The sequence below is a fragment of the Lutra lutra genome, chromosome 6 (genome assembly GCF_902655055.1).
Source record: "Lutra lutra chromosome 6, mLutLut1.2, whole genome shotgun sequence".
Taxonomy (NCBI): Eukaryota; Metazoa; Chordata; class Mammalia; order Carnivora; family Mustelidae; genus Lutra; species Lutra lutra.
In genome coordinates this window covers 54,637,434-54,648,920 of record NC_062283.1, presented here as the reverse complement: position 1 = coordinate 54,648,920, position 11,487 = coordinate 54,637,434, and the positions used below count along the sequence as shown (strand labels likewise).

Sequence of the window (11,487 nt, the reverse complement as noted above, 5' to 3'; positions counted from 1 at the left end):
CCTGAAAAATTTTGAAGTTTTTAGTTACTACAGAACACCAAACATAGAAAACCCCCAACACTTTGGGACGACTAAACCAACCATTACGCTCTAACTGCTGTTATCTTCTGAGAGAGGCACCATGGCCGTACCCACATAACCTGGGCTTCCAGAATATCTTGAGCCCGTCACCAGCAATCTACCTTCACTCTACTGCTTGTATTATGACATAATTTACAAACCCATTTATCTGGTGGAAAGAATGCCCAGCTCAGAAACCTGAGTACAGAGTATTCCTTTAGCGAGTTTCAGGTCGAGTGCTCATAAAATAAAGCCACACAGTCTTTTCCTCATCTCCACTCAGGTAGCAGAGCAACAGTAAACTGAGTGGAATGGTTTGTCTCATCTGAGTTGGATTTTGAGTTTGAAACCTGAGAAGCCATCCGTAACATTAAGCCTTTGTATTAGAAAATGATTCCGCATATTTTTAAGCATGTAGAATTTCACAGAGGAACTAGGAAGGCTCTAAGTAATGTTAAGCTGAGAATTCTGTTTGCCTTTGCATCAGTTAATGGTGTGAAGCTGGCTTCAAGATCTATAAGCTGTTACAGTCAAAGAGCAGCCTATGAGGTCTTATCTCCAGATACATCAAGACAGCAAGCCCATGTAGTAAAGCATAGGAGTCATATCAAGGAATGGGCATAGTTATTTTCCTGGAAAAGCCATGTTCCAAAATACCCAAACAACAACAACAAAAAAAAAGGATGCCATGCGATACATGCGATACGGTTTTAATTGAAGCCGTATTAGGAGGCAACAATTGTAATGATAAGCTTACTACCATATACTGAGCTTCTACTCATTGTCTTTTATGGGGATTTTGCATTCCTTACCCTGAGAAATAGAGTCTTTGACTCCCATTTTAAAGATGAGTAAACAGTAGACTAGAGAGGTTAAATAACATTTTCAAGTGTTTCCAGCTTGTGGATGACTAAGTTAGGGGTCAAAGAAAGAATAAGAGGATTATGTGTTTCAGGGACAGTTTACCAGGAACCAACTTCCCTGAACACAAAATTTTAATTCCCTCCCATCTTACTTTACATTCATCTCATTTCAGCATTTCCACTTTACTCTCTTATTCACTCAGGGGTTTTGAGTGTCAGTTCTGTCTTTCACTGAGCTAGACTGAAAAAATTGAAAAAACTTGCTCCCCCAAAACTGAGTTTGGTGGGAAGTCAAACGTAGGAGCTATTGGTGATATATAGGAGAACTCCACTTAGCCTTTGAGATTATAATCCCAATTTTCCCATATACCAAGAAAATAAGGTAAATTGAGTAACTGTCTGGGGCGTATGGAGAATATTTCTGCTTACTCTGTCTAGAGGTCAGGGTATGGCTTGACCATCCGAGTGCCTGGAGCTTAGAAGAGCATGGACTTAGGCCAGAAAGTGATGAACTGGAGAGGGAATTTCTTCATATTTCTTGACAGACGATGTAACGACAGATCCTTGAGCCCAGTAGCTCCCGGTGGTGGTGAGTTAATGCCCCATACAACTCTTCCGCATGATAACTTCATCAGATATCTTCAGAGAGGATTGTCATAGGTGAATCAAGCTACGTGCTCTTAGCTTCATTAGAACATGTTCTGCTCGTCAAAGGTAGATGTAATGGAGGCAACAAGTTATCTTCTATGTCCTTGATATTGGACCTCTCCAGTATTCTTTAGGAACATTTTGGTGGTGGCATGCATACTATCAAACCCTAAATTAATTTTCCTTTCCTATCTGGCAGATATATCTGGCAGAGATCTCTGGCAGAGATGGGGAGAAAACATTTTGGGGAGGAGGGTAGGTGTTGGCATTACCAAGGGACCTGGGTTCACTTTAAGACCTGGAATGGTAGAACTATGCTGTTTTTGTTCATCATTCCATTCCCAAGGATGACAATACCAGACCCACACAAGCCGTATAATATGTACCGGTTACACGATGAAGCCGTTCAATCTAACGTTACGATACTTTTCTAATTTGTCCTCTTCAAAACAACCCATTAATACACTGTTCTATTTTTAATTTCAGGAATCCTTTTAGGCAGATGAGAAACTGATGATGTTTATAGTTGAGAAAGTAAAAGTCAAGTGTCAGTAATAAATCAGTTGGTTCTGAAAGGAACTCCTCATGCAACTCCTCCATTTCCACCCATGATGTAAATGTTTATTTCACAACCTGATGGGGAAGAAACCCCTAAAAATTGTTTCATGTCTTTAAAGAATTAAACCCAGACTTATTTGGGGGTATTTATCAAGAGTGAAGTTTCGCCTGGGTTCACATCAAAATCATGGCACCAGAAGAGGGCTGTTATGTTGTCCTTCATAGACTAATGCCGTGGAGTTATTGTTTATTTTGATTGGCATGGACTTGTTATTAGAAATAATATTTTCTCTCATACCAATTACATGCAACCACTTGCTTTTGAGAGACAAAATAAGGTGCTTCAGGAAGACCCACGAGCTCCTCTTTTCCTGTCTTTTTGTCTCAGGATCCTGATAAAAATCTCATTCAGCCGTGAGCTTTCGCGAGGGTATGTCTCCTTTCCCCGTTTTCTGGTCGTTAGTGTTCACATTTCCGCTCTCCCGTTTGGGCTGCTGTAGCCCCCTGAAACCTTTTCCCCACAACTACAGATTAAGCTGAGTTCCTCCTTTGAAACGGAGCCCCCACGTCCATCGTAACAATCAGCAAAAGACGCCCCAGAGCATGCCGTTCCTCCCAGAAACCTGAGAGTTTGCCTGTGCTACCTGCCAACATTCCTAAAAATACACACCATGCCCAGTGCCAGAAACCCACAGCGGCCTTCTCACTAATGGGTGAAATCCTGGAACATCGAATTATCTTGAAAGCGAATGGTAATTAAACACTCTTCCTAACCCTGGGAAGCTGGGGCGGGGAAGGATAGAAAGCTAGGGATTGGAATCCATTATGTGGCCGAAGCTTCTGTCTGGTCGATTTAAGCAGATTGAAGCCCAGGCAGTGGCACATGATCGCCTCAGGTGAGGGAGCTCAGTGTTCCTGTGGGGTTATCAACCCGGCCAGGCCTGGAAGGCAGAGCAAAGCCCTTCCACTGGGAAGTTCTTCCTAAGTGCTTGCGTGGCATCTACGGGATTATCCCACCCCACTCACACATCATCTGGCTTTAAACTTCAGGCCCTCTGGCAAAGAAGAGACGAAACGTTCTATTTGAGCCCTCCTCCCTCTTATCCCATGGTCCTGCCTTTCCCCATCCTGTCTCCTAGCAGCCACTGGCTGAGTCCTGCCCTTCTCTGCCAAGCACCAGGCTGGATTAGCTGCGAGCCAATAGCTGGGGGTCAGGATTAAGAGGCCAGTGTGCACTTTAATACAAGCTGCCTATAATTAATGGCATTATTAATAGCTTGACTGAAAAATTCATTAAAAAATCCATTAAAAATAAATACCCTTTTACAAAAGGCATTGCCTTGGGTAAGAAAAACAGAAAAAAAGATAAAGGAAAATTGATTGGTGGCTTTCAGTTCACAGAAAGACAGACCATAGTTCAAACTGATTAAAATTGAACATTTTAGATTAAGTACCCTTGCCAAAATATTCTCTGTAGTTACCCAATATGAAAATATTACGATGGGTCACATATTTATTTATTTATTTTTTTTAAATGTATCAAGAGTCGGGATATAAGACATACAGGTAGCTGCTTGAAATAACTTTCTTCAGAGTGAACGTTCTTGACCTTCAGGAATCACAGAACGTCCCCTGAAATGCCGGTTAACTGTATCTGATTAACTCAGACACAATGGATGTGTTGAGAGGTGGATTTTTTCCCCCACAAACTCAGGACATGTTTAGTGACCAGACGATCATCTGTGTGAGCACAGATTCTTTTTCTTTTCCTATCTTTTCTCTCTCTCTCTTTTTCTTTTGCATTCATACCACAGCTCTCCTCCTCTGTACATCTGGCTCTGCAACTTGGAATCGATCTTATTGAGTTTTGCCCCAGCCCAAGTAAACAGCGTGGATGGTGATTGGAATGTCTGTGGTTCAGATGTCTGCTCCGAGAAAAGTGGAGACGGGAAGGCAAAGTGCTGGTGGGTGTGCAGCCTCCCCCTGCTTTCTCCTCTGTAAAGATTTGTTTGTGTTGATACTAAATCTGATCTTTTGGGTCAACTTTGCTCTGGGTCTAATCTGCTCATTGGTGTGAGATGATCATTGTCTTCCAGAGGTACAGGCGACCATGCCCTCTCAGAAAAAGACCCCATTCATGAGCGTATTTGCTTGAAGAGAGCTTTTATTCACTTCACCTGTTATGTTGTGCCTATAGAGCACAAAGCCAAGTGGAGATTAGGCAATTATCTGGTTAATAGGATCAACATAGACAAGAAGTTCATTCAATAGGCATTTCTGACTGCACACCACGCACAGCTCAGCAGCCTTCGATGCGAAAAGAGGCACAGGGTGAGGAGGAAACACGCGGCTGCTTAGTTCGTAACATGATAAAGGAAATGAGACATAAACACACCCAACAACTGACGCGCAGTTTACAAGCAGCGGCAGAATTATGTGGGATCCAGTGCGTTAAAGTTGAGAATATGACAAGTTAAAAATTAGAGGAAGTGGGTAAGCCCGGGTAAATTTCTTGGAAAAGGCAAATCGAGGTCTCTGTATATTCAGAGATCTCCAGCTCACCACTTTTAAACCAAATAATTTCAGACACTGTATGTTTTTTTTTTTTTCACTTTTTAAAATGCATTAAATCCCCTTTGTTGCTCCTCCAGTAAGTTCCCACATTTTTTACTGAAGATTATATTGAATTCCTGGAAATACTGAGAACGTTGTTTTTATCCGGGATTCATGAAGTTACCCGCAGATGTTGTGTTAAGATTCTGGCATTGTTCAGGCTCTCACTCCTCCCTTCTTAATCACTACATGGCACTTGCAAAGGTCTTCGAAGTTACGAGTGCCGCGTAATGGACCTTTGTGGAGCGGTGGGCTTCCCAGGACAGAGATACTGATGAGAACTGTCTTTGCTCTACTGATTGTCACTTTTTATTGTTGCTGTTGTTGTTGTTAATAAAATACAGCCCTAATTAGGACTGTGCTGACCAATTTCCCTAATGGGAGGTGTTGGGCTACCCGACTACCCAGAATTCACATTCTCTTCTGTCTTTTTCTAAAAATTTAACTCACGGTGAATCATCCCCAACGTACAGCATTTGCACTTTTGTGAAGGCCTGCGACTTAACAATAGATTCTTTGGACTGAGGCTCTGTTGCCTACCACTTCTGGACATATAGTCCCCAGTGGGTAGCTTTTCACCCCTAAGTTAATAGGCAAATGTGCACCACTGGTTGACATTTTTAAAATTATGTTGCCTGGCTCTTTTGTTCACGTATACCAAACACATCTCACTAACAATTTAACAAGATTCTGATGGACGCAGATGTGTTAATGTGCATTGAAGAAAGTCTGCATCTGGGTGATCTAAACAGAGGGATAAGGAAGGAAGTGAGGATCCCAAATGAGAGAGGTCCTGCAGGAATCAAGCAAGATGGACGGTGAAAGGCCCTTGGGGAGATTATATCACTGCCCTAATGCTTCCCTAACACCTGGCAAGTCCTTCCTGGGGTAGATTTGGAGTGACAGGAGACATTGGTTTAAAAACAAATTTTTTTTAAGGATTTTATTTGTCAGAGAGAGAGAGAGAGAGAGAACACAAGCACAAGCAGGGGGAACAGCAGGTAGAGAGAGGAGACTTCCTGCTAATCAAGGAAACTGATGCTGGACTTGATCTCTACTGGGATCATGACCTGAGCCAAAGACAGATGCTTAAATGACTGAGCCACCGCAGCATCCTGAGACTTTGGTTTTAGAAAGAAAGGTCTTGGCAGTTAGGAAAACAAGGTCTAGCAAAGACTGACGTAGTTACTAATTCTCTCTCTCTCTCTCTCTTTTTTTACCAAGCTGTAACTCTGATGTCTGGATTTGCTAGGAAAGTTGCAAATTTCAAGTGTCTGAGGACCAACTTCTACCAAAGAGGAATCAGATAAGTACAGAGTAGGATGGAAAGAATGTACCTGAGATACAGAGAGAAATTGGCAAGGATTTGGAAATGAAAAAGGAAGTTTCAGTAACACCATCATTAACCCTTCCCATCTCCACCAAGCTCAAGCAAAACCTGGCATGGAGGATTTAAACAGATGTCAGTTCAGATTCTAGATCATTCCCTCATTCAGTATTCACAGCAGTGTATAGATCTTAAGGGTGGAGCTCTTAAGTATTGATGGTAATACTTTTCCCAAAGTTATACACACCTCAGGTCATTGCATGGTAGCAAATCCACACAGAACTTGAATCTGTTCCTAATAACCAAATGGAACTCAATGATCAAAGTATGTTATAAATCCAACCAAGTACTGAGGATCTATGCTTTGGGTCTTGTGTTGGTGGAGGCTGCCATCATTCAATAGATAGTTTTCTGAATTTAGTGCGATAAATTGAATGGATTTGGGGGTTGTTCATTGTAAAACCTGCTCAGTTTCATTAAAAAGTACCTGCCATATATGTTTATAAAAAATAAAATAAAAAAAAAGTACCTGCCAAAAATGTTTCATGCACAAAATGCTAATTTTAATACTCTCCTGTGTGACATACATATGGAAGAACATAGGGAAATCACTCAAATCTGTCCTCGGAAAGGTGTATTGGAGTGCGAATCAGTGAGGGTGCAATCTTGTGGGGGATTTTTTGGAAATTCCTTGTGAAAAAGTTTTTGAAATTCTTTGTTTAAAAAAAAATAAAGCCCTGCTCTATGCAAAGAAGGTCTTTGCCACGACAACTACTGTGTTCACAGTAGTAAGAAAAGGGTCTGGCATCAAGTGCCTACTCAAAAGTTATTTCCCGAATATGTGGTAAACAGTGCCATGCAGTGGGGCACCCTGGTTGATAAACAGTGTTCTGTGAGCCATCTGAGTTCCTGGCCAGTAAAAAGCATTCAATTTGTTGATAAAATGGATGAATGATCACTCATTACGGGCAAGATGTATGATCTTACATGGTTTGTGAATCACCACATCTGAGCCATGTATTAAAACAAGAGACTTTGGAGGATGACACCAGCAGTCTGACCTAGAAGGTGGAACTATTGGAATATAAGAATATAATACGGCTCTTGGATTGCACCATCCTATTAGAATGCCTCAGATTCTCAGACGAGTTAATCATATATTTATTCCTATTTGTTATATCCTTCAAGGTTAGAGCTGGTGTATGTCAGGGGGCAGGGCATCTTCATGGGGAAAATACCATAAAGTTACCATTTTCTCAGACAGAGACCATATGGATGGAGAAGAGTAACTGTCTGCCTCGCACGATGTTCTGGGTCTTGATTAAGCTTCTCTCCCGCTGACCTTGTTCCCCTGTGTTAATTCCTAAAATTCACAGTAAGAGTTCCAGTCTTTTCTCATATTCTTAAATACGGTGTCTGCAATCTTTCTTTATACACAGATGTTATCCATCATTTCTTCTTCAGTGTGAACTAAAATCCAATATTTAATGAACATTTTTGGAATGAAGAGACAAATAGAAAGATGAGGTGGAGAGAGAAAGCATACGGACACGGGGAACCTGAGAGGGGCATCATTGAAAGGAGGACACGTACATGATGAAGAGGTGAAAAGACAGAATTCTGAAACCAGCCCTTTCACTCCAGGTGGGTGGGAAAGTGAAAGATACATTGGTATACTGAAGAAACTAAATTAACTAAATTAACTCTTCAAAATCTAGGTACCCTTCAGCCTATGATTTTGGCTTTCTTTTTTTGTAGGACTCCAAAAAAGTGCAAGTGAATTTCTCATCACTTCTTTGGTTGCTTGTGCTGAAAATTTCAGAGCACCCTTCCGGACCCTTCCTGGGGCCTGTGTATCTCAGCTCAAGGAGACTGGGCTAGGGAAAAGCAGGGAAAGGGTCTACCTGAAGCTCGACATAATTTTCACTCCCGGATGGTTCCCCTCTAGCATAGAATTCCCAAGGAACTGTTTACAATACATCAGTGAGCAGTTCCTTTTCTCATTGATTTCATCATCTTAAGCTCTGGCTTAATGCCAGGCCTGTGTATCAGCAAGACAATCACATACACATGGGCAATATCTAGTGCCAAGGAGGCTTGGAATGATCAAACCAGCCCTGGGAATCCAAAAAGCTAGTATCAAAGAGGTAACTTTTGGTACCCTCACAGGTCTTGGATTTAACAGGGAATGTCATCCAAAAGAGAGAAAAAGAACAACAATACAATGATAGTGAATTGCAACTGCCTGAAGGAACAGAGCAAACGCTGAATAGTGCCGTGTGGCGACAGGGGGTGAGGCTTTGCTGGTGTGGGTTCCGGAACTGTTTTCCTCGGAGATGCATTTATGTGGACGCAACCAAAAATACCTTTCTGAGCACTGGGGAAAGATGGCATATTCCAAGGGAGAACATGTTTTTCTTCCATCCAGATCAAAATGTATTTTAACTGACTCTCAGGAAGCCATCTGTATGCCTTTATAAGTCCAGAATTTGACTGTAGAGAATTTTGCTTAAAGTCAGTGAGCAAAACCTAGGAGTAGGGTATGGAAATCTCTGTCCACAGAAGTCTGTTGCATCAGGATGTGACAGGTGATCACACAGAGGTGGGACAACCTGACTTGTGGCCTTGACAGTTAGTCAGCCATATCTTGATGTGGAGCTGGGGGTGAAGAAGGATGGGGGGCATTTTTAGGAGTTTACAAAGCCTGATTTTTCCGGGCATTGGGAAGGCACCAATGTAAGATACCTCCGTGAATGGAGAGAATTCTGTTCACGTGTAAAGAAAGTGAGATTTAATTTTTGACTGAATGGAAAAATCAGGCACGTATTTATTGGGGACTCCTAGAAGATGAACAGAAGACAATGCCCAGGGCGCTGGCAAGAACTTTTAAGGAAACAAGAAAGAGCACCACCTCAACTTCAACATGCTGAGACAAGAGGAGGAAGCCAAGAATGTTGACTTTCAAGTGAAACCAAGCCAGAAAACTTCAGAAATATGAATTAAATAAACATTGGAAGGAAGAGAGCAAACTTTTTCTAATCATTTCAAAGCTAGTTATGAAGTTGCTTTTGGGGAACATAGAGGACTACTTTTTCTCAAAGTGAACTTTCCAGCGAACGGTCGTAAGCAGGCAGTACGAAGGCCCAGGATGTCCAGAATGGCTCACAGAGGGAAGGGTTTTGCTGCATTTTGTTTAGGCAGTGAATCCTTCAGCTGTCCACTTTCCTCTCTATAATCGACTCTGCTCCGCTCTGCACTTGCCAGACAGACACATCAGTTCTGATGGCATGTGCCCTGCTCTGTATGCAAAAGATATCCATGAGTATTAACTAAGTTTGCAAGAGGAATTAAGATCCATAATAAATGCTTTAGCAAAGAGGCTTTGGGGAATAAAAATGTGACTTCAGGCAAAATTCTCATAAACCAGACATCATCTTTGATTTACAGTTTATAGTATTTTCCTCACTGTATCCAATATCCCCAGCTTGAGGGCTCTTGCTCCATGGGGCATGATTGACTGCCCAAGGTGGGAAGATAGTTCTGGGCGCTGAAGTTAAGTCAATGGAATTAGAAATGGGAAAAAACACAAAAGAAGCAGAATTTCAGATTTTTGTTTGTTTGGGTTTGGGGTTTGTTTGTTTGTTTGTTTGCATTTTTAGTAGTTAGGATAAAAGTCTTTGTCTACGAAGCACGAAAATATTTTAAGAAGTTGGCTGCTCTTTTAGAAAAGGTGATTTCCTACTTTCTCTGTGATACTAGGCACAAGATGGTGACCATAATTGGGGAAGTGCGCCATCATATTTTGTACCGTGTACATCAGAGATTCATTTACCTAGACCATTCAAACATGGAAAAGAGACTCCTTGAGTCCAGATGGAGGGTGGATCTTTCATTTCCCTCAACTCTCTATCAGATTTTAAGAATAAACAAAAAAGGAGAGGAAATGACATATGATAAACAAGTTGAATTTACCATCATTTCTGTACAAGGCACTGTACTGGGCACATTGGCAGGTTGTGCGAACCTAGTAATTTAATGACATAGATTGGAAATCAGACCAATTTCTTATAAATGTACAAAGGGAGCTAATAATCATTAACTAATAAGACATGGAGATGACATAAAGGAATCATAAATATTTGAAAGAAAATTTTATTTTTTTTGAGCCATATGTATATATTCAGCATATAAGACCATCAGAAAAATAAACTTAAAGACACAAGAACATTCTTCTACAGAACCACACCCATAAAATGGATAGGAAAATAGTTGGTATACATACTTAGGGCTATCACTTTGGTAAATGAATGCATGAGTACTCATGATTTATGAGCTCCTTAGCATTTTTTTACTTGGAGAGATGGTCAAAAGCACCTCTGAACATATTTCACACTAATCATTTTAATGTTATTGTTATTAAGCAATTTATAAGCTAATATATAGTTTGAGAATAGGTCTGAAAATAATGATCTTGTCTCTCTTTTCCACACCTCAAAAGTTATTTATAATTGGCTAAGGCCATGGGAAAACACGTGATTATTTCCAACAAGATGTTCTTGAGTCTGTAGGATATAAGCAGTATGTGGGGAAAAAAAAAAAGGAAATATAGAGAATGTGCTGAAATAGTAGTATTCTGTGAAATCAAAGGTTCTTTCAAGAAACCAATAAATGGTTGGTGGAGCTATCAGGCAGTAGTTCTTGGGAATTTTGAGACGTATACTCCAATAGCATGAGTTAATGCAGATGGGCAGAACAAAATAGTTCCATAAGGGAATTGCATAAGCTCCCAACCTGCCCTCCTGCCCCCTCCCACCGAAGGCTGAAAAATTTTTATGGTAGCTTTGCACCATGTTTTGAAAGGACTTATGTGACTTTAGTATGTCTATTGGTTCCAGATTATCAGCTCCATTTCTGGATTTGAGTTTTGTCATCTCTAAAAAATGTTCATGAATTCCTGGGGAAAATCCCTGCTCTCATGAAATCTGGGTTTTCCGTAAAGTGGATACACCAATACTCTGACCAAAACTTCATATCCATTTCTTCAGAGGCTGCTTTCTCAGGAGACACTAGTTTTAACTTCCTTCGTCCAACTATACTTGAAAGGACCACGAAGGAGACCCTGTGCGTATTCACGTTCAGCATTTACTCTTTTCACCACTTCGTATGTTTTTACATCTCTCAGCAGTATTATGTCTTTTGTCTCCACCACTGGGTCACAAGTATTCTCTATTTTAATGAAAATCTTGTTCATACCAAGAAAAAAAACAACACATTCTGTGGGAAACCTGAGTGAGTTAAATGTCACTCAACAGAAAATTGAATACCCTGATTTCAAAAAAATGTATAGGGCTAAAAGTAATTGAAGTAAATATTAAAATCTGGTTGGGGGGGAAGAAAACAAAATTCTTACTTTTCATT

The 11,487-nt window shown here is 40.8% G+C and overlaps 1 long non-coding RNA gene across 1 annotated transcript; it reads left to right on the top strand.

Moving 5' to 3' along the window:
- Positions 1-1,485: 1,485 nt before the first annotated feature.
- Positions 1,486-10,652, top strand: LOC125102744 (uncharacterized). Its single transcript, XR_007128182.1, has 2 exons — positions 1,486-1,583; positions 7,828-10,652. It is a non-coding gene; the product is annotated as an uncharacterized LOC125102744 (long non-coding RNA).
- Positions 10,653-11,487: the final 835 nt, after the last annotated feature.